We start from the raw sequence: 22,022 nt of genomic DNA on the forward strand, positions 1-22,022 counted from the left end.
ACAATAGAGGAGAACATAATCCCGTTCACACGACCAAAAAAACAAAACTGTTTTCTTTCCTGTAACTAAGCCAAGTGGAGGAAATTAAAAACCAACCACATTCTATGACATAACTTCCTTTAACATACCACATGCTTCCACCATGTATCCAAAAGTGTCTTCTGCTAAACCAAACACAAGCTATTCAATTATCTGCTGTTAAAAATCCACCAAAACTCTCTTTCTTATCCAGTCACGCTCCATAAAACTGTACTCCGATGGACAGGTTGTCCAGTAGTCTGATCCACTGGTTTATACTGACAGTCCGCTCATCGATTTCTGCCTCTGGTCAATACCACTCTATTTTTCTTCTTTCTCTTTCTCTCTCTCCCCTCATCCATCTCTCCTCTCCTTGATGGCTCTGCATCATCATTTGTCTCTGTTATCCCCAACTTATCTTGGGGATTCACACATTCACTGTGCTGTCGAAGTGTCCTTGGGCAAGACACTGAACCCTGAGTTGCCCCCGGTGCTGCGCATCGGAGTGTGAATGTGTGTGAGTGTTTATCTGATGAGCAGGTGGCACCTTGTACGGCAGCCTCGGCCACAGTGTATGAATGTGTGTGATTGGTGAATGTATCCTGTATGATGTAAAAGCGCTTTGAGTAGTCGTTAAGACTAGAAAAGCGCTATATAAATACAGCACATTTACATTTACATTTACATTTACATCTTTCTCTTCAGACTAACGCAAAGCCTGTAGTTACAGACAAAGTCTTATTGACCAACAAGATGATGAAGGAGGGTGTCTGTACATTTGTGCATGGGGCAGGTGTTTAGATTGCAGCAGGCAGTTTTCAAACCATCCTAACTCATCAACACCTCTCTCCCTCTGCCCTATGAACATGGCATTCAAACCTCGGTCATGCTACCGTAGACACCCATGCAGGCATGGACCACGTGAAAACCTTGCAGCAGTGGCTGCTGCATGGCAACCGAATCCCGTGGCAACCAATAGTACAGTTTTTTTGGAGAGAGAGAGAGAAGGAGAGATAGAGAGAAAAAGAGAGAGAGAGAGAGAGAGAGAGAGAGAGAGAGAGAGAGAGATAGAGAGAGAAAGAGAAAGAGAGAGGAAACTCTGTAAAATAATGAAAATAGAAAGAGAGAGAGGAACGGCAGAGGAAGCATTTCCACACACACACACACACACACACACACACACACACACACACACACACACACACATTCACTGTGCTGAGATCAGATGTGCATGAGGAGAGACAACATTATGGGTAAAAGGAGACCCCCCTCTGCGCTGATCACAGCAAGGTATTCGTGGTGAGGAGCAGAGGGAAGGGGGAGAGTGAGAGATAGGAAAAGTCATCCTCTCAATCATTTATGTTAACACTTTAGATAACAGCCCGTCAAAAAGGATACATAAAAACACTGTACGTGACTACTTTGTACAATAAAATGCTTGCCAGGTATCTACTAGTAGTTAGGGGGAGAAGCAAAGAGGTAACAAATATAAAAAAATTATGAACAAGGGGCTGTTTAATTTTACAGCCCCTACACCCTGTACTTACACTGTAATAATATAGTCTTGTTTCAGAAAGTAACAGCCATTAGCTCCAATGGAATTACTTCTGTGCTTTTGAAAAAAGTTGATAAAAACTGAACAACAAATGTTTTTGAGTGATGAATGTCTTGCTACACTATTCTGTTTGCTGTCCAATACTTTTCAATCAAGTTTCTGTCTAAGTGTGTACATCATTTCAGCTGCTTTATTGTTCATGGTCTGGTGATACAGTATGATAAAGCTACATGGATCCTAAAACTACATTACTGCCCCTTCCATTTGACTATTTTATAGCTATTGCCAACCACCCATGTTCCTGGTTTACCGCTTTGTTCCTAAGTAACAATAATACTGTACACTGTATAATCAATAAGTCCATATCTAAAAACTTTTTACAATGTGATTTCCTAGTTATTTTTGTAAGGATATTGTAATTTTAAAATAAATAATACCATAAAGTTGTTACCCCCAATTCTTTTAAGTATTGTCTTCCTGTGTTACAGAAAGATTTGTCCCACTGTAGGTATTTTACTGATACCCTGCACAACACCAATTACACTGTAAATTATAGGCCGTAATCTAAGGGTTATCTAATTTTCATCAACAAAGCATTAATGTATGGTGCTCATAGCTAGATTTCTACTATTGTAATAATGTCTACAATATATTATTGGAGAGGAGAGGAGAGGAGAGGAGAGGAGAGGAGAGGCCAAAGCACAGACCTTTGTTGCCTGTGTAATAGCACTCCTGCTGGATAATATGAGTATAAAACTTGTGTGTGTGTGTGTGTGTGTGTGTGTGTGTGTGTGTGTGTGTCAATCCTGTGATCTCTCACCTCTGACCTCCCGTTGGATCTATCCAGACAGGAAGAGATTTTGCAACCTACACGTATGTGTGCGCTGAATGCATAACACTTGCTCGCTGTCTGTGAAGCACATTTCTTCAGAAGTGTTGACTGTCAATACAAAGTATTTATGCATAATGCATGTTTATGCATATAAAGCTAGGAGATACAAGGCCAGAACTCTCAAATCAATAGGCTTTTAAAGCTTTTAATGTCTGCCCCATCCCTCACTGTCTGCCTGCCAGTCTGTGAAGTCCTGCACAGGAAACATTCAGAAGTTGACTGAATGTTGATATAATGGTCTGAATTTAAAATCGGGATCCAAGATTTGAGTTGATATGACTTATGTTGCTCCTAAATGCATAACTGTTTGCTTCGGATAGCCGTTCACATAAAATTTAAGTTATTTGACATTTTACGTTATTTGAGTCTGTTACTTTTGTAACACACTCCCCTTCTAAACACTGCAGAAAGTCAAAAGCAGGCGGTGCATATACTGGTATGCATCTATTAACCATCTGTCTGTCCACCTTTCTATTTGCCTGTGTGACGTCAACCATCTCTCTCCGCCCTCAAATCTGCACCGTTTTCCGTGCCACAGGGAAGCAATATTTACAACAAACCTTTTTGTAGCAACATTGAATTAGATCCAGCTGAGTGTACAGTAAGTAAATGTAAACACACAGGGAAGTAGACTTCGGCTTTTGTTGCTTTTAAAGCACATACATCCGGTGACACAGAAACTTGTTACACACACAAAAAAGAAAATGTATCTTAGGCATTTACAGTATGGCAAAGAGACATGGGAAGAAAATGACTGTCAGTCGGTCATTGTGGTGATAAACAATGCAGTGGCTTTACTGTGGTTTGGGAGTTTGGTCCCTTGTGGATGGGTGACACTGAATGACCTTCACAGGGTGGTCGTGTCTTATTGACCGGCACTAAAAGCTCTAGCAGGTCATGCAGAAACACAGGCCGAAGAAATGGATGTAGAAATTTTGGCAGACACGCACTGTGGTGGCGCTGCGGCACACATCTGAAAGCTGAATCTCACGTTTGATATCTTATATTAAGAATAAACATTCCATATTAATCCACGTATGAATGTTCATTCTTAACATTTCTGGAAAATGTATGGTTAGTATCAAAGTTCAAAAGGTCACCTTTCCAATAATTTGGACTGTCTGACTGCTGAAAGCTCTTACATTTGAGTAAGGGGATCTTTCAGCCTTTTCAGAACCAAACAATAATCACGTAATAGGTATTTGAAGAAAATGATGTAATGGTTTACAAAATTACACTGTAGTCAATACTGACACAGCACATTCAAAATGTTAGAATGATAAATGTCCCTCTCAGTGCTGTTTTTCTGCTCATGTCTCCCTGGATTTATATTTCTTTTAAAAAAAAAGAAAAAAAGAACATGACCTGTAGTATTCCCCAAATACATCTACTTTATTGATGTGAGGATTGGAGGCCAGAAAGATACGCCAGCTATGGGACCAAATAAGGAATTGTCAATGAAAAAGGACTAGAAGGAAAGGAAGGGATTAAATACAGAAGGACTGAAGGATGAATGGAAGGGACACACAATGAAAAAGTGAGGAAGTGAATGAACGCAGGAATTATTGATGGGACGAAGGAAAGAAAGACAGGAGATAGAAAGGAAGAAGAGAACAAGACATCCACTGCGCAACAAGTTGGGACAGTTATCTCACATTTCAGCTTTGTGAAAACGTCCCACAGTGACTTACAGAAACTTGCCCATGTTAGAGCCTACAGTTTTGAGAACATCAGTTAACCTTCAGAAAGGGAAGGGGAAGAGGTGGGGGATTGTAAGGAAGCAGGGTAAACACTGCTGAAGTGAAGACCCTCACGCACTGGGTCATCCAAGGCCAGAGAGAGAAAAAGAGACAGAGAGAGAGGAAAGACAAGTGGACTGGTGTTTAAGGCCTGTTGCTGGAAAACAGGCGCCCAACAATAGTCACTTTGACATGCTGAAGAAATGAGAGGATGTAGAACTTTCTTGCAGTCACTTTCTCTCCCACCCTACTTCAACCATATCGGCCTCTTTGACACACTCTCTCTTTCTCTTTCCACGCCCCACTTTAGAGCAGAACAAAACATCACAATAGGCATCATGCCCCGAGAAAAGCGTGGCGAGATAATAGAAAGGGATTCTCTTAGAAACCAAGAAGTGTGTGCGTCTGTGTGCAGTCACTACAGATTACAGACACGCATCACAGATGGCCAGCGCGTCTCGTCTTTTCACCGCCACCGCCACCGCCACCGAGAATAATGGCCAGCGGTGGCCCCTCCTCCTCCTCCCTTGTCTTTTGACAGCACGTGTGTCCGTCAAATGGAAGCGTGTCTAGGACAATGGCAGCTAGACAAAGAGCCCGCCTACCCCCCACCAGGATGCTGAATAGGGTGACACGTGGGCCTTGTCATCGAGGGAACAATAGCACTGGGGGAGAGGGAGAGAGAGAGGGTGTGGCACCCCAGCACCCACTGCAACTGGGGATGGTTAGGTGCTGCCTGGGTGGCCTCAGTTCGGAATTTAACTTGTACGGGTTTAGTTTTTCTAATGTAAGACAAATAACAAGCAAAGTAGCCGTAAATCAATAATGTAGGCAATGGGATGAAAATCACATCAAAGTAAGATTCAGCATCAGTGTTCCCTCCAGGCTGTGTGCGTTTGGTGTAGCTAACAATGTATTATTTATTACCATATTATTACTGATTTCTTCCCTTTTGTCTCCAGATTCAAAGATGATACTCACTGGATTCCATTCATTTCAGAACAGCATGAAAATCAACTTGCAGAGACATAAAATGCGTGAGATCAGTAATCCATCATAATTAAGTCCACTAGTTTTTTGTTGTTTAGTGGCCAAAGTTGACATTTGTGGTTTTGAGTGAAATGTCTCACCTGCTATTGGCTTGATTACCATGAAACTTGGTATGTATATTAATGTTTCCTTCATGATGAATTGTAATAACTTCTGTGATCCTCTTTTCATCTTATCATCTAGCATCATCATCAGGTTAATTTATCATTGACTTATGGCAAAGTACCTGTCATACCCTTGAGACTCAGCAGTGCTATTGTTAGCATGATAGCATTAGCTCAAAGCACCACTTTGAACAGCCATACAGAGGTGCTAGGATGGCTGCAGACTTGTAGCCTTTTTAATGTATGACTTCAAATTCCCATTTGACACTGATTTCTATTTTCGTTTACCTTCTGCCCTTATATTTTCTGATAACATAACCTTCAATTCTAATTCGGCACACATAATTAAGTTGTTTACATACAGCACAAAGCATGTGTTCAGGTTTTGTGTTACAAGCTTATAGTTGCTGTAGGACACATATGCATATGTTTGCTTGCTTTCATTTGTGTTGCCTCTGATTGTGATTTAAGTAGTGTATTGTACTGTAAACCCACATGCCTGGGCAGCTCTTTAGTGTATGACAATTTTTAACAAAAACCCATAAATAAGGCACAACTCACAAATACAATGAATAGAAATAAAGTGCTGTGGTATAAAGTGCAGAGTTCAGTTACTATTCAGGTTAGTCTGAAAGTGCCTCCTTGAGTGCATTTAGGTGCCTCAGAAAAAACATCCAGTACGTGCTGAGAAAGGATCTGCTCTTTATCCAAAGTTCTCCTCCTTCTGAGGTCAGCAAGCATGCAAGAGGATTTTCATACTGTAACATGACAAAATGAAACTAATGGCTTCAAGGAAAGTGGTAAGCAGTGACGTCAAGTATTCATATTTAATGGGCACAAGACGTGCAAAAAAACATCAGCCTGGCTCTTTAACTGTCATTTTATGTCTGATTCAGGGAATACTGTGTATCTAATGTCCATGAACAGGCATTAACCAAGTCCACCCTGAAGGGCCTAGACCCAGCTGGTGGATTAACTCTCCCCTCAGGCTTCTACTTGCCAGTCCAACAGGGGCCTTACAGATTCACCACCACTACTGAGAGACACGTTTGATGTGACGTGTTGGATTACTGACTCAACTGGGCAAAATGTTTCAGGGCTTATGTGTATGTGTACATACTCAGGAGTTTGCACACTTGTTTGTAAATGCAGGAGGAGGTCAGGGTGCATAGTGGCAGGGGAGTAGGAGAAAGCTTGGAACAGCTGGGCTTAGTCTACAGGGGGACATGACAAGAGGGAGAGCTGGGGGGGTACAGCCAGCCAGGCAGGCAGGCAGGCTGCTGACGGGCTCTTTTGAGGCAGCAGCTGGTTCGGTGTGGGGGTCTCACCAGCTGTGCCTCCGCTGACCTCTCCCCACACTTCTCTACCTCCTCTTTCTCCCCAAACTCCAATTCCCATCCCCCCACAAACCAGAAGCCTTACCAAAATGTAGGCGGAAATATAAACACACTCACACACACCACACAGGACCATCTGTCAGTAGGAGGACAGTTTGTCTCTCTGATTGCTCCATAACAGTGTTGAGACACTCTGGGTAAAACACAGCACCACGCCCCAAACAAAAGCCCTGGAGATATGGAACTATTCTTATCCAGGCAGACATCTTCCAACAAGCCTTCTCTGACATTTCAAACCCAGAGACGATAGAGCTCTACGGCTCAAAGCCTGTGACTCATGCACGATTGTCATTGAGGCAAGGCAGAGAAGCAAAAATTGCCTTCAGCAGGGAAAAGCGACAAAAGCAGACTGTTTTTCATATCTTTGTTAGACAGTAGAATATTAAAGGTTCTTAGAAATCATTAAACATGCGGAACATTTTGTCTGTAGGCAAAAACATCTGTGTATCATAATTATGATGATTTAGTGGAAGTTTCATTGATTAAGGTGATTCTCTAAAAAAACATCCTGTGATTCCAACAGTGGATTTTATATTTCTCAAATCAATCCTCTTGGAAGAGAGAGGCTGACTCATGGATCTAACCACCTCCTTGATTATGATCTGTATCCATGCTGACAGCAGATCAGCTCTGATTTATACAAAAAAAGAAAAGAAAGAAAGTTGCAGATGCAGCTAGCATCACTTCAGAAGTGTTTATTCAGAACACCACTATACTCATCCTCTGTGCATCCACAGAGTAATTGATTCAAGCTCTGTTCTTGTTTTTCACTCCGTTATGTGTAGCTGGCGGGGTGAGTCTGCTGCGTCAGAACAGAACAGCACAAAAGAGTAAAGCAGAGGGAAGAGAGAGAAAAGACCAAGGCCAGAACAATGATTGCTTTAGAGACAGAGAAACTGAAAAAAGTCATCATAGGCTCGGAACCAGTGGAGAAGTTGTGCAAAACACTGGCAAAGTCAGGAGAGTCCTCTCAGAGCTGCAGTAAAACTTGCTTAAATTTGATTTCACTGCTTTAATTAGAAACAGCTTAAAAACATTGAACCCATTTTCTAGTTTGTCTTACTTGCCTCACAGGAATCGTAACTAGTGAACAGTACTCCACTTGGCATGAAAATGTGTGTACCATCGTGTGTACAGTAAGACTGGTTGAGAAAATAAGTTTAGAGGGAGTTTAAATCTCAAAGTAAATGTCGTGCCTGGGCATGAATGTGTGTGGGAGGCATGGGCCGGTTACCGGTTTCAATGTGTACTGCAGTTTTAAAAAGTCACAGTTACCAACCCAATACAAGTATCTGTCATCCCGTTGCTAAGGTATGAGCTGTTTTTTATATGTTTGGACAGAAAGTGCAGCTTAGAAATCCCTCTCCCAGTGCCAGTGTGCGGTGGGTTTAAACATCCAATACGTGGTGTTTAATGGGAAAAAGGGTTTTGTTTTTTACCCTGACATTTAAAAAAACAATACAATCATAGTTGTAATTGCAATACCGTGAAACCATTATATTTTTGCTGAGCGTTAACATACCGTCCATACCGGCCCTTGCCTAGTGTTTGCATCTGTCACATTTAAGTAACTTGCACACACTGTGTCTTTAAAATCACTTTACTTCTGAAGTGTCTGCAGCACAGCAGACATACTGTACTGGGCACTGGCTAAGTGTACTGAGTGCAATGGCATTTGCCAGTGTGTGTGTGTTACTTTGTTGTCTATGCATTAAATCTGTTTTGTGTGGGATTCCCTTTTATAGTCAGAAGACTTCCAGGAAGAGTTCTGTGTATTGCTCTCCTTTCCTTCTTCCCTTACTCTCTTTTCTCCTCCTTCCATTCTCTTTACCCTCAGGGGTTAGCAGATAAGTGTAAATATTGGATAGGGACAGATTGTATTAGATAACACAGACCTACATAGAGCCATGCACAGATTATGACTTGCAAATACACAGATGGTCTTAAGTCTGTACTTCAAGAACACTTCCCATCCCAACTGCTCAATGGCATAAGAATGGCACAAATTTGCTAAGTAAACAAAAAAAAAGTTACTGATTGGGTGTATCTTGCCCGTTTATCACATTTGTGTAAATTAGCTAATTTCTGAATCCTGTCATGTTTTAATGTGTCTTATATTGTGATACAAACACTTAAATATCATTAAAAGAGGAACAGTGTTAAAGGAAATTAACGAAAGTAACAAGTAAGATATCAAGACTAAATATAAAACTAAATCACATGCTTTGCAGTATAGTGGTAGTTAAACACGGTTGTCTTTTATCCTTGTTTCTTATGACAATGTATAATTATGTTTCATACCTTGTACGTCTACGGATATACTTGGGAGTGGGTAGCCCACAGAGCAAACTGGAAGCCTAACAAAATCACTCCTAACTTTACTTTGTAAAGCTGGGCCCTAAGGCAAACACTTAGATAAGACTTTTTCGCATGGTAGACAAGGTTTAAATAACTGTAGATGTGCGCTGAAGGACTTTTGCAGAAAATTGGGAGGGAAATAAATTAGTGTATAGCAATGCGGAATGCAGCATAATGGGAATATGAATGGTAAAACATAGTGCATGTACAGGATGGTTTCTGCATGCGCCTCTGAACATCTCATCTCATCTCATTCACTAATGAGAGACACATGCATGCATACAGGCTTTTTATATTAGCAGTTAAATTATGATAACAGTAATATAGGGAGCAAGTGATTATGGATTTGCCAGAGTACAAGATCAGAAGTCCTCCTTATCAACAGTTGTTGGGGTGCAGCAGGTATCACTTATGGACATAGACAGCAAGTGTAAACAGCCCTACATTTCAAAGGCAGTGCACTCTGTGGACTGGGGATCTCCAGTGAAAAGAAAAGGAGAGGATAAGAAATCAGCAAGTTAGGCTATTTGCTTTGCCTGTGCTAACAACAAAATCATACAAAATGCATTTGTGTCACGAAGAGGGTAATGGCCTCTGTTACCAAATCAGCCCATGCAAACACAACTCGACTAAGCAACACCTCAGCAAGACAACATGCACTCAGAATATCTTCCATACAGCCTGTGTCTGAGCCATGTACTGTGGGAGTCGGCTGCCAGGATGTCAACAAAATCCATGTGAGGAAAGAAGCTGGGGTGTGTAAGGGTGTTTAAGTTAGAAAAGAGAAAGAGAGGAGAAAAAAAAAACTTCAAAGCTGGTCCACAGCTGAGAAGGGGGGTTGAAAGGGGTTGAGATTTTCCTCTGGCTCTTAGGAATGCGGAGCAAGAGCAATAACACATTCCCTATGTGGAGCACAGAGAGCAACATAGGACAGATAGCATGTAAACACACACACACACACACACACACACACAGGACCAGCGAGTCTGGTGTGCCTCGGTCTGTTCTCTCTGCACATATCAAGTAGCCATCTGGTGAACTTGACGATCCAGGACATGCGGCTGAGTCAGACTGTTGTCCAGCCCTTTAGCCATTTCTTTTTTTATTCTCCTTAAAACTGTTTATCATCCTTCCTATCCTCTTCTCTTCTCTGTTCCTCTTCTTGTAGCGTATACTGCTCTACAGTTACTCTCGTATCATCCTTTAAAAACCAGAAGACAAGGAGTGATGTCAAGGGAGGGGGGGAGGCTTAAAGAGAATAGTATATGCACGCTCACCTCTGCTGACATATCAAATTTACAGAGAGTGAAGTGGTGCTACGGGGTAAAAGATGAAGAGAGAGGCTCCACTAATCAAACCACATTGTTCCTTTTATATCAAATTATTTCCACGCTGACTGGGTGTCGCCTTGGCATCTCCACAATATTCCTCTGTGATCTGAGGCGAGAGCAGACGCAGCCTGTGGGAAGACAGTCTATTTGCTTTCTATTGATCTCCTTGTTAAGGCTTGTTGAAGCCTGAGGTGCCTGGAGCCTCATCCATAAAATCATCAAAAAAATGTTTAAAAGCATTCTGGCTTATTGTAGATTTCATCATGTTTGGAGAGAAATTTCAGAGTGTAGTCAAAGCTGAGAGCATGACATCAGGAGGATCAAGTGGTGCATAATGATGTAAAGTAGTTTTAGGTTTGAAATATAATAGACAAATCAATGTTACTGGATGTTTTTGGTTTCCTATTCCAAAAGGGCTTGGTATTGGTTGGGAGAAGAAGTTTGGAACCTTTTCTAAACAAGTAGTGCAATCATATGAGATTGCACACAGAGATAACAAGCAAACTTGTTGCCAATAAGCTGGTTTTGTAGTTTTGTGACTTCTATGTACCTCCTTGCGTATCTCTGCTCTCTCTTTTGCTTTCATTACTTAGTCAATTTGGAACGTCACTTGGAGCCCTCGCAATGCCAAAGGAGGACATTAAAGGAATATGGGAAATATGCTTATTCACTTTCATGCCGAGACTTAGATGAGAAGATTGATTTATCCTTTATATCCATCAAATATAGCTTAGGTTAGCTATCCCTGCACCATGAGTCTATTTCAGCCATGAAATAGACCAGCACATAACTGCCCATAAAACCACTTGTTTTTACACTTTTTTGTACAGATAGAATGTGTTAATATAGTAGTTTACAGGTGCTGCATTAATTAGGTACACCCAGGAGAAAGTTATCTTAGCAGACCACAAAGACTATAGCCGGGAGGAAACAGCTAGCCTGGCTCCTTCCATAACTGAAGCCTTACGTTTTAAAAAGGAGCTGTACTCCATATTCAGAAAAAAAGTGGTTTTGGATTACCTCCACAGGGCTCTCACAGACTGCTCTCCAACAGACGCTTTGTCATGGCCCTCGGCTACAGATACCGAAGCACAAGGCACTCACATGCACTAACATGCACGTGCGGACGGACAGAGGGAGTGTGACATCACTCTCTGCTCAGGATGTCATTACTCCACTATACCTGTACATAGAAAATAGTTGTTTACTGCTATATTAATGTTGTGAATATCAAGTACGGTCCCTTAAATATATCTTCCAGTGAACAAAAACACTCAACAACACCCCTCATATCTGTGTGTGAATCAGGTGCTTTTCTCCATCACACAGCAAGTAGCCTATCAATAAGCTTTGTGGGAGTTAACAGCCAAAAAAAGAACGGTGGTACTTAAGTGCCATAATGTAATGTAGCATCATAAAACATCTGACAGTTTTCACTGGTTGCTCTCAGTTGTATAGCATCCTGAGGAGGTACATTGGGCTACAATAATTTACCACTTTGGAATTCGTCCAAAGCAGGGGAGCAAAGGATTCAAAGTCATTTCACATTTTGGTTATGCTTGGAAAATGTTTTACTGAGGTCTGCGGTCTGTCTGTCTCCTTCTGCACAGTGCTTTCCCATCCATTCATCCTAATACTCGAGAGTGCTTAACATAATACCTGACTGACTGGCTAGCTAGCTATACAGACCGGGAAGGCCTTGGCGTAAGTGGCTGGATGATTTGCAGGCGTTCTGGGTGGCTGGCTCAACACAGACAAACCCTGAATCCCTACTGGACATGCTGGGCTTACTGGGTGGACCGGCTCCTCATCCTCCGGCAGTGCAGACAAACAAAGGCAGGTCTGTTCCTCTGGGAGCCAGCAGGCAGCAACTGCCACTTCCCCTGGCCGGGAAAGGCAGACAGAAAGAAGGGGGGAAAGTGAGATAGATTAAGAAATTCTGAGAGGAAATGGAGAGGACTGAGAAAGATAAAGAATAGAAAAGACAGAGGGAGCTTTTTATCAACTGAGGACTGTGAGGAAATTGGAATAAGACAGGGGGAGGATCATGAAAAAATATAGGAAAAGATATAAAGAATATAGAAAAGGTCTGCAAGTCAGACACTGCATATGCTGCATTTTATTGTCCAGTATGCTTCTTGTGTAATGACTTCAAATCAATCAAAATGTTGCTTTCTATTGGCCTTTTCACAAAGTATTTGCCTCCCAACCACTGAGCAGTCACGACAGGAACAATCCATTCTAAATGCTAACACAATCAACAATCTTCAGGTTTGTTTCTCTTTTTTCATAGTTAGTGGCATTTTACTGCAGCTCGCCAGCGAAAGAAGACACCTATCGCTCCTCTATCATCCCTCCTTTACTCTCTACCTCTGCTCTGTCCATTTCTCCAGCTCCAGGCTATAATGGCGCCTCACCTCTTTCATCTTGGCTTCTAGCTTCATCCATGTGCAACCAGCAAATAACTGCGGTCATATGAAAACCAGTTTGGATGATTTGAATTCCCCTAGACTAATATCTCACATGTTAAAATATTGGTTTTATTCATTTTTTCAATGTCATTACATTCAATTTTCTTTTGAAGAATTTGTCGTTTACTCTACATAATTTTCAGGAAAAATACTTTTGTCCAGAATTGTGAGACCAATAAAAGAGAAAGTTTTGTGTTGCAAACTCAAAGTTCAAAGGAAGGTAAGAAACAGCCTAATCTTACAGAAATGACTTTCGTAAGGGTGGTGACAAGTGGTTTAATATAGTGTACCGGCACTATGGAAAAGAGTGGTAGGCTTGTAACAATTATTAGATACTAATAGTCAGCTTCTTCACATAATCGCGGTTTCTTCGTATAACCACGATTATTTGCTAACATAAGCTAAGGTCTTAAGGGGTATGAATGTTGAGGGTAGTTGTAGATTTTGTAGTTAATATTGTAATTATATGAGTAATTATTAGTTAAACTGTTGAGCTTAATCTATGCTAGTTGTTGACACTCGTTCATAGCAACAAAAATGACAAAGGGGGATACAGATAGAAAAAATGTTTTATGATGATAAAGAAGAATTGTTTACCTCATAGGCTGTGTACCTGTGTTACTGGCGCACATAACAGTAACTTAACCAAAAGAGGTACCAGGAATTCATTCAAAACTTAAAAACGTATATACGTCAAAAACGTATATTTTTTTGTATTTTGAATTGTTTCAGCTCTAGATGGGGGTATAAAACGTTGATCCAAAATGTCAACTTGTTGGTGTCATTTGGTTGATGTCTTTTCACTCAGCCGCAACACTCCTCTTCACCTATTCTACTCCCTCTAACCTTTCATCTTTTGTGTCCCTGCTGTCCTTTACCTCTACTATATCATGGTTGATTTTACTGAAAATATTGGTATATTCTTTTGCTGGGATGTCACATATTCTTCTGCATTTAAATGATGTGATTTCTAATGAATGTAAGTCTCAAATGTCATAATATGGACTAACATCAAAGTCCGTCTGTGGTACTCAATACTGGCCTTAGTGGCATTTTTATCTTCTGTGGCATCACAATGTCTGAATAGAGAAATATGGTCTGTATGTGGTAGAGTGTTTCTATTCAGTTTATATAGCAGAATATTACTGTAAAATCCCTACACGAGGCTATTCATAGTTTGAAATATTTTTGTTATTTATTTCCTTCCTTCTTCAGCTATTTTTATCCTCACGTGTACTATTAGGGATTACTACGCCTTGTTTTTCAGGAAGGATCATTTCCATTTCTGTCCTCTCTTCTTTATGATCATGGTGCCAACAGCTGGGAGACTAGGCCACATCTGCCATGCAGCTGGCCACCATAAAGAGTCAGGCAGGAGAAAAGGGGTGAAGGGTAGTGAAGACATAAAAAGTTGGTGACACCTGCAAATCTGAAGAAAAGAAAAAAACAATTAAACAGGAGTAAAGTCATGTGGAGTCAGATGCCCCTAATCAGCTATGTGGCTGTCAGAGCACCTCGCCATAGTAACCATGAGTCATAGTACCAGTAAACACATTGTGTGCGCGCACACACACACACACACACACACACACACACACACACACACACACACACACACACACACACACACACACACACACACACACACACACACACACACACACACACACACACACACACACACACACACACACACACACTTGAATTCATACATTTGTCCTTGATCAGCAGAAAACTGCTATCAGCTACCTTCCATCTTTCACTCTGTCTCTGGGTTTCTGATTACTTCACACAGGCCTGTGGAGCTTTAGAACACACACACCACACAGATGCAAGCAATCAACCGTAAAAAAAAGAACCGCTTTAAGTGTTGTCACCCCGCTCCTTCAACCCCACCTCTCTCTCTCTTCCTCATTCCCACTCTCTTTCTCCCTGTCCACTCTTCACATAAAACAGTGAATAGGCCCCTCTGTGCTCTGGAAGATTTAACTTAGGTCGTGTCTGTCGCCTCCAATCTTTCTTCCTTAACATTACTCTGAAATAGTGCGGCGGAGAAACCTGCCTCATATTAAATGGTGTTTTTCCACATCGTAAGACCAGAGCTCAGCTGCACACATAATGTACAGGCTTTTAATTATAAAAGAAGATTGTGGTGGAAAGCTGTTGTACGTGGACTGTAGGTACTGTAAATAACACAAGATTAGAAACTAACAAAGCTAGCGTTCCTCTGATGTAACAGTGCAGACGGGCCATCTGGGCACATTTACCTCCATGTATAGGTCAAATGGAGAAACCTGATTAAGTAAACCTGTTTTCTTTATCCAGGGAAAGTCAAAAAGCATGTATACTGTTTTTCAAGTATCCTGCCATACTTTACTTTCACACAGCTAAAAGTAATCTAACTTGAACCAAGAACAGCTATAATCTTCTATCACACGACGAGGGCTCTGTGCCTTGCTCAAGGATACTTTAATAATAGTTGTGAAGGGCAGGACAAGCCTAACTCATTAATTTCCCTACGTAAATTTCCCTAGTTGGTTGTGGAGGACACCATACGGGCAACCTTCATGAGAGTCACACTTCTTTTCCCTTGCTTTAGGTTAAGTTAAGTTTTTTAGCATGGAGACACCAGAGTGGTATTGATCTTCTCATCTACCTGTCGGCAAGAAAACTAATAAGCATATTTCCCTAACCCTTCAGATAACCCTATTCAGATAACCCTGAATCTACCATGGGTAATGTTTTCATTTTCATTTACCAGTGGAGTAATAAAGGGAAGTGATGATTAATTATTGGGTAATTCTGTCATTCTGAATCTCACACATAGACTGTGCTGAGCCTCCACTGTAACACTTTTGTAGAAATCTTGCAAAGGCAGCACACTAGCGTGTTCACACTGCAGAAGGAGGTATGTGGTAAAACACTTTCTGTATTGGACATTCACAGACAATTGGACAACGGTGCTGCTTAGTGTGATTTGGGACAAAGCCATGTGAAAACACAAGCAGCAAGCAAAGCAGTTGCTAAAAGCTTGGGAAAAGGACATCAAATCAGAGCCTGAGGGAGGGAAGTGGTGTTTGGCTTAGATGGCCTTTTCTTTCATTGTAGGTTTTCTACATGCACAGTCTTCATTGAGCAGGCACTATGAGTGGCAACAGCTAAACAGGCTTAAATAGGTCATCACTAAAAAATAAATCAAGTGACCAATAAGACCAAAAATGCAACCCTCGCAACCCAAAGTGACAGCTGAGCGCTCCACTCGGAGTTGTTGCTGCTGAGAAAGACACATTTTCACTTTTCTTGTTATCTGCAGAGAAAAATGTCACTGAAGCAAAGAAATCAACTGCTGATCGCCAGGGACGCATGCATGTGCACACATATAAGCCAGCAAGCATCCTTCTACACACACACACACACACACACACACATGCATGGTCAAACACACAGAGAAAAACACAAACAACTGCCTTCACACGAGTGTCCAATAGAAAAGCATGAAAATCCAATGCTTCAATCATTCATCAATTGACGTCAACCTAACGCACGGCAATAAGAGCACATCAAACGCAGATAAACAGACACGTGTACGGAACAATTGCCTATGTCTCCACTCCACTCAGAACACACTGAAGGCACTTTGGCATCAGTGTGTGTGTGTGTGTGTGTGTGTGAAAGTGTGTGTGTGAGAGAGAGAGAGAAAGAGAGAGAGAGAAAGAGAAAGAAAGCGAGAGAAAGTGTGAGGATGATGTGGACATACATTTATTTTAGAAGACAAGTACATCTTCAGTTCTGTGCAGACTGACATGATCACATCTAATGAGAGGATTTTCTACCACAAATTAAAAACAGTGACAGGAGAACAAATGGTTTCCATTGTGCCTGATGGATACCGTCAATTTCCACTTTTTCTCCCTTTTGTTCAGTCCCTCTCTCTCTTGTTTTTTTATATTGTCACTCTATCTTAATCTCTGTTCTCCTATCCAGTCTCATTCTTCCTCTCTGTAGCCCCTAATTTCTGTTTTTTCGTCTTTCTATTTCTCTCTCCTCTTCTGCACCCTCTCTGTCTCTGAAGCACATCCTCCTTCAACTAACTTCCTCTCTTCACCATCTTTTAAGCACAGTAAATCCCATTATTGTATTCCATTTCTTTAATAAATGTCATCACTAGAAATAGATTTTCAGAGGTTTTAGTTGTAGGGTTTGATTTCTTTCATTAACACCCACACCTAAATTACAACTGCACAGTAGGCTACTAGTGGAACACTGTGAATCCTGGAATCACACAATTTCCAATGTGCAATAGTCATCACAGAAAATATACCTAAGTGCAGCTGTATACTTACTTTATAGTTTGAATCAAAACTTTTTGTGCTTGTTCTCTTCCTTTGTAAAGCCAACTCATGTTTTCAAGAACTAGCTGTTTACAAACCAGAAATCCAGTCCTAAATCATTACAAGACTTCCTCTAAACTTGACAAGCCCCTGACCTGCAGTATTCATAATGTGTTGGTGTGACTGGCTCTGAGGAAGCACAGCGGGCTTGCGCTGCCAGCAGTAGCAGGTCCAAGCTGGAAGTGGAGCCGCTTGTTTAGCAGACCCACCCTGACCAACACAAAGGGGGGCGACGCCCTCCTCCACCACCAGCCATCCCAGACAGCACCCTGATTGGCCGGCAGGATGACCTTTGATCCCTGTTGTATTGTGGTCTCAGCTGCGCCAACCCTCCCCCTGTGTGTGTGTGTGTGTGTGTGTGTGTGTGTGTGTGTGTGTGTGTGTGTGTGTGTGTGTGTGTGTGTAACAAAAGAAAGCCAAGTCCTAATGCAGCAATCAGAGCAGTGGAAGAGGGGAAACGGTCTGAGGGGAAATGGAGAGTGTGTATGTGTATGCATTTGTGTGTGTGTGTGTGTGTGTGTGTGTGTGTGTGTGTGTACTGCTGTTTGGACAGGGGTTGTGTAATTATGTTCTAGTTGGGATGACTGAGTTGCAGTATATAGCCAGCAGTCCCCTGGTTTGACCACTTCTATCCCCAACCATGCCTAACCTTCTTCTAGCCCCATCCCTAGATCAAACGTAGCCTTCTGCTGGGCCCGGTTCTGGACCAAACCTAGCCTTTCTCTTGCCCCACTTCAGGTCCTAACTTAGCCTTCCTTTAGCCAAAGTTTGTGACCAGCCCCAGCTGTAGACCAGACCAAACCTAGCCTCCTTTTTACCCAAGTCTCCACCCCCAATCTAGCCCTCCTTTCATCCCAGCTTTAGACCAAACCTAGACTTTGTTTAGCCCCACTCTTCATAGCAAAACCAGCCCCCTCTGGCTTAAACTATAGCCCTATCTATAGCCTAAAGCTAGTCTAATCTAGCTCATGGCCAAATTTAACTGCCCTCTGGCCCAGGTTTCTACCCAAACCAGCTAACCTCTTGCTGCAGCTCCAGATCAACTTTGGCCTTCATTTAGCCCCAGCTCTAGACCAAACTTAGCCTTAATGTAGCTCATGATCTCTGGACCAAACCTAACCATTCTAGCTTAATCTCATCCCAAAATGAGTGCTTCACGTAACCCAATCCTGGGCAAAAGCTAGACGTCCAGTCTGACCCAGGAGCTGTCTTTGCAGGTGGTCTACAGTTTGTGGACTGAGACACCCTAAACCTACTCACTTAATACACTCCATGTGACTCTCTCTCTCTCTCAGAGGCAGTGGGTCAGGGTAGACCACCCCCTAACAGCATGACATGGCTGTCTGAGGAATGCCATGTCATGGAACAGATGGAGCTCCACAGACAATAGAGCCGCATGCATTTTGCTGGGCCTATGGGCATGTGCCAAGTGTAAGTGAGTGTGTGCATTACAGCTGCAGTCTCAAATGCTTTTTTTGCTCTCATGTTCTATGGAGCACTTATTTTCTGTCATAGAAGTGTGGGAGAAACTACACTTAGCTGCAGCACTTTTCCAACAAAGAATACGCCCTGAAGTTTGAAAATGATGCAATCAAACCCAAAAGGTGGGAGTAGGGAGAATCCTGCAGACAGGTAGAATTATGTGTCTTACATTCAAACTCAGGGCGCGTGTTTCGGTGGCCATGCTGTCCTGGATAAAATACATAGAAACACCCCAAACCTGTGAAACAATAATTACCCAAGACTCAACGTGACTCTTTACAGCTCACTTGATATTATAATATCCTTTCCCACGCCAATAATGACGTAATAATCTTTCCTTGCTGACAATAATTGGTAGGCTATAGGATCATAATAAAGAGCTATGGGCTATTTCTATCACACTACAGGCCGATACAGTTACAGTTTTTTTTTATCTAATATGGCATCATTGGAATATCCCTCTAAAATAATTCACATTAGGACAACCGTCTTCAGGTTGTTTTGTGTAAGAGCCGATCAAAGTCCTACTAGAATAGTCTACTTGTTTCTCTTATGGATTAGGGATGTAAACCGCTATCAAAGGCTGGGCTGCCACATTTCATTCATTTCATGCATAGGGGCCCACTGGCGAGATTCATATCCGCGTTGCAGTTGTATCCACAACACCAATTACCCGAACTCACAAATAGAGAACCCAATGCCACTTTTGAATGGATCGCGCACTTCTTGATGGATTCATTCATTTTAAAGACATCACCGGGGTCTCCGAATAACCCTGGAAGTCTCAGTAAATAGGGATGCCAGATTGGACGGGAATCCAGTGAACTCACCCAAGAGAACGACGGATGATCGGCTCCCCGTTCTTCCTCTGTGTAAATCCAGGACCCCGGACAGAAATGTATTATCAGGCTAAACAAGTAGGCTATACTCTGTAATTGGTAATTTCACAAAATCTTCTTTATCCGCACTGTGGAACCGATGTGGAGGCGATGTGGATTCGCAAATCAACCAGGTCAGCGCGCACACACTACACATTTACACTAAAAAAAAAAGGTTTACAACAGCGATTCAAGAGAGATTTCAGTGAAATTTGTGTAGGTGTCTGTACTACTCTCTGATGCTTTGGTTGTTGACTATGTACTTACTGGGCTGCTTCCCCCGGCTCCACCCGCTAACCCAGCCTTCCCAGTGCGCCCATTGGCACAGATGACCGGACATGCAAATCCACTCTTCCCATTGATGTTTTCCAGAGAAGAATAGCAGGGCTGCGTTTGAGTCGCTCCACTGCGCCATCGCGCGGCATCTTTCAATCATCCCTGCAGGGAAATTCGTCTTTTTCCTGTAGCAGCCAGTGGTGGAATAAGTAGCAAACTCTGATCCTTTACTTAAAGGTCCCGTGACATGGTGCTTTTTGGATGCTTTTCTAAAGGTCTTAGTGGTCCCCTAATAGCCTACTGTATCTGAAGTCTCTTTCCCAAAATTCAGCCATGTTGCAGAATTACAGCCACTAGAGCCAGTCCCACAATGAGCTTTCCTTAGTAGGCCCATGTGCCATTTCTAAGTCTGTAACTTAAAGCCATGAAATCTCTTTCTCACGGGTGGGCCAAATTCTCTGGGTAGGTAAAACAGAGAATTCGGCCCATCTTGTTCCTTGTCAGGTCATAAGCCCCTTGTGACCTCATAAGGATCAATATTCCAGATCGGCCCAACAGAGCTTTCATTTTCTTAAAGGCAGAACAGGATACCCGGGGATCGGTTTACACCTATTGCCTTTTCTAGCTACTGGGGGAACATGGGCAGGCTGGGGGAACTCATATTAATGTTAAAAACTCATAAAGTCCAATGTTCATGCCATGGGACCTTTAAGTAAAAGTAAAAATGCCATGGTCTAACTAAAATTCCTGAATTCAAAATGTTATTGAAAATGTATGCCTATTTACTCCTTTCAAAGTGCTATATATTATTCTGTTTTCTAACAAGTGTAGCCTACACGTAAGAGAATTTAAATGTTATCCTCGTGGAGCCAATTCTGAATACTTTGTATCTACTGCATTAGTAGTAGGGTATAGTAGGATACTGCATCTCATGTAAGCATCTATGTTTTTATGTGAAAAGTAAGTAGATACTGTAAGTGCCAGATAAATGTATTACACATTACAATATTTCCCTATGAGATGTAGCTGGGTAGAAATAGGAATAAGCTTAGAATGGAAATACTCAAGTACAGTACAAGTGCCTAAAAAATGCACTAAAGTACAGTACTGGAAATGTAAATGTACCAGGGATCTTAGGCAGGAAGCCAGTGCCTTGCTCAAGGGGTTTTTGTCAAGTTGCCGTTGTGGACTTGAACTCAGGTCTTTGGCCCATTACAGTGAGCAGGGAAATGTTTACACACATCAAATGCACTCAATTGATTAATGCCAAACTCTTTATAGTTCAGTCAGTGTCCAGCTTTGATTTCACTTTGCGTTGAAAGTATATTTTTATTTTATACAATTTGATGCTTCTTTTTTGCCCTTAAAATAGTCTCCCTATTCCCCTAGTCTAATAAAGTCTCCCTTCACACAAAAAATTGTCATATTTTTATTTTACTGGGATGTTTGAGATTCAATGTGCAGAAGGATGTACGTGGAGAGTTTGGCACTAGAAGGCTGTTGTTTATCCGCTGAAGGTAAAACATTTCTGTGAGCATACATACATACATTGAATGAACCTCACAGTGAAGTAGGACATTTTCCAGCAGTCACAAATTAGAAATTATTACTATTATAAATATTTTTTAAAGATGTCTGGCAGGGATGTGATAATGGTATTTAGTTAAATAAATATACAGGCTTTTAAAATATTCAGAAAATGGTTGTTTTTATATTGTAGCTTGTAAACTACTCCTAGGTTGCTGAAACCCACAAAGAACTTAAATGTCCAAATGGAAAAACAAGGAAATACAATAAGGTAACTATAACCAGTAAACATCCCTAGGGAATCCTAGTGGCCACACAAGCCAAAGAAAGAAAACTAATCGTAGCAAGTTCAGCCTATAAAATATAAACATTAAAAGCCGATTGGGCAGAGAGGTTCCCAACTGTCCCTTAATAATGCCCGGTAGACCTTAACTCTAATTCACTTTATCTTTAATTCAAAAACAATGAAACCTTGGATTCAAACATGTGTAAACACATATCTGTTAACACATATTCCTTCAGAATGTATCTCCTTACATGTAACATATTTCAA

The 22,022-nt window shown here is 41.6% G+C and overlaps 1 protein-coding gene across 1 annotated transcript in view; it reads right to left on the reverse strand.

Moving 5' to 3' along the window:
- Positions 1-19,943, reverse strand: part of numbl (NUMB like endocytic adaptor protein) — a 54,093-nt gene extending 34,150 nt beyond the window's left edge. Inside the window, exon 1 of the mRNA XM_034868116.1 lies at positions 19,619-19,943. The gene's annotated coding sequence lies outside the window, so the exon portion shown is untranslated. The remainder of the gene's footprint in view (positions 1-19,618) is intronic.
- Between the last annotated feature and the right edge of the window lie 2,079 nt (positions 19,944-22,022).

This window comes from Etheostoma cragini, chromosome 3 (assembly GCF_013103735.1).
Source record: "Etheostoma cragini isolate CJK2018 chromosome 3, CSU_Ecrag_1.0, whole genome shotgun sequence".
NCBI classification, from domain to species: domain Eukaryota; kingdom Metazoa; phylum Chordata; class Actinopteri; order Perciformes; family Percidae; genus Etheostoma; species Etheostoma cragini.